This window comes from Propithecus coquereli, unplaced genomic scaffold (genome assembly GCF_000956105.1).
Source record: "Propithecus coquereli isolate 6110/MARCELLA unplaced genomic scaffold, Pcoq_1.0 Scaffold17, whole genome shotgun sequence".
NCBI lineage: Eukaryota > Metazoa > Chordata > Mammalia > Primates > Indriidae > Propithecus > Propithecus coquereli.
The window spans coordinates 819,813-822,326 of record NW_012141635.1 but is presented as its reverse complement, the minus strand read 5'-3'; positions in this window follow the sequence as shown (position 1 = coordinate 822,326).

Here is a 2,514-nt window from a genome sequence, read left to right as displayed (position 1 = left end):
GGCATTTGCTGACTCTGGATGGCTTAGAAAATGAATGACTAAACAGTCTTTTTGACTACCTAAAACAGCTGGGAGTATAAATACTGGAATCCAAAACTGATCAGGTAAGATCCTGTTAAACTTCTTTTTATTTGGATTTGAGACCTGAAAGAGATGTATTCCAGAATAAAAGCAAACCAAAAGTAGATAATCCTTTGCAAGGGCTGGTTCTCTGCCTCTCCACAGCTCAATCACTGAAATTATATTAAGGCGATTCAAAATTATTATTTCCCCCAAGTACCTGTCAGAAGCAAATATACATCCTCTCAAATTATTTCTACAAATCATTTTGTGAATATAGTGTGAATATGCAATTAAAAATAACTAGAAAAAGTCAAAAACATGTTCATGATAAAACATGAATCAGAAACTGTAAGAAACAGTAGACAACAGAAGTAAATTACTAGAGACTTCAGATGTAGACACATTTATCTGAAGAATCTATTCACATAGATAAAAGAAAATGTTGATAATTCTGTCTGGGAATTGTAACTTACTAAAAAGAGTAAAAGAAGAGTCTAGAAGTGAAACAAAACAAAACAAACAAAACCAAACCACCATTACCTATTTAGTAAAAGATAAGCCATATCCAGAAACAGAATTAGTGAATTAGAAGAAAATATCTAAAAGATGAAGATAATCTTCCATCATCACATCACGTTCTCTGACTTTGACTTTTGTGCCTTACTCTTCTAAGGTTCCACGTGATTACATTGAGCCCACTCGGACAATCCAGAATAATCTCGCATTTCAAGATCCTTAATTTAATTACACTTGCAAAGTTTCTTTTGCCATGTGAGGTAACATAGTCACAGGTGTAAGTATTAGAACTTAAACATATTTGGGGGCCTGTTATTCTGCCTACCACAAGGTCTAATAAACTTGACATGCCTATAAGCTATCCAAGTGGAGATGTTAGGTAGATAGTTGGATATAAATCTGGAGATCAGGAGAGAGAATTGAGGTAAGAACTAAATTTGGGAGTCATCAACAGACTGATATTACTTAAAACTAAGGAATAGCTGAGCTTAAGAATTCCAAAGTTAGAGGATAGGCATCCCAGGTGATTTGAAGTTGGAAAGCTAGGCAAATGTCAAACCCAGAAAGCCAAGGGGGCAGGCCCACTCATACATGGTGGAGAACTGTGTTCAATGCAGCTGAAGTCAAGCAAGAAAAGTATATATTGCTTTTGACATCATAAATTAAATTAGTAATTTTGCCAAGAGTGGTTCCAACGTAATTGAAGTGGGTTGAAGTGTGAATTGGATCTAGTGAATGAAGGCAATTCATTTCCTAAGCATTACTATAAAGAGCAGTGAATACACATGAAGACTAGAGGAATATTTGGGTCAAAAAAGAAATGTTTTCTCTTGTTTTCTAAATAGAGGAGATAAGAGAATATGCTTGTTTGATGATAGAAATGATCTAGTAGAGATGGAAAGATTTATAATTAAGGATAGAGAAGGGGTAAAAAAAAGGAGGGAAGTCTGTGATAAGGGAGCAAAAGGGTTCTACTGCCCAGGAGAAAGCCTTTAATGGGAGCAAAGCACCTCTCTGGGAATGAAGGAGGGAAGGCAGGAAATATGGGCAAAAGTAGAAGCCCGTGGGTCAGTTTGTGGAGCAGTCATTAGGGGATCCCCTCTGATGGCTCTATTTTCTTAGTGACAATGCAGATATGAGAGCTGCAAGTAAATTTAGGGAGTTGGGGAAAAGTTTCAGAAGTGTTCCACCAAGGAATATACTGAAAAATCCCTTTCAAAAGACTACTCTGCCCCAAGCAAGAAGAGGGTGTGGTAAGGTAGAAATCTTCCCCTTGTCGTAAGATGGATTTGGAAGTTCACTTTGATAAGTCTGATAATTATAAACTAATTATTTTTAAATGATGATTTAATTTTGGTCAAATACAATGATTTGATTGATATAATTGATTATAAGAGTGTGTCTTTTGTGTTGATACAATAGAAATTCTTATGCTGGCTGTTTGAAATTCAGTGTGCACTGGGGATTTAAATGTTGAACATATTTTAATAACTGTTAAGTAGACTGAAAAGTAAATAAAAATAATAGAATCACTCTGTAGCCCTAGATGAATATTTTCCCCTAAATATTGACATCAGTTAAAACCACAGAGATCTATCCAAATGAAAAACACTGGACAAAGGACAAATCTCCTGTCTCAAGAGTTACACTGTTAAATTTTAGGAGAGAAGAAAGGGTAGGGACCGTATTTAAAAAGAAACTATTAATAGCTGAAAACTTTCCAACAATAGTTGTTTCATATTCCTCATCCTCTACAAAAGCAGGATGAACCTCCATCCAAAATTTGGTTCAGATGTGGAGGCTGGTGGCATTTCATGAGAAAAATATTTAAAATAAGCAGAGGGTAGAAAAGATAGATTAAGTGTACAGAAGTAACAGTTAGATTGACTAGAAAAACAATCAAATAAGTAAATCGAACAATTGAGTGAGCAAAGT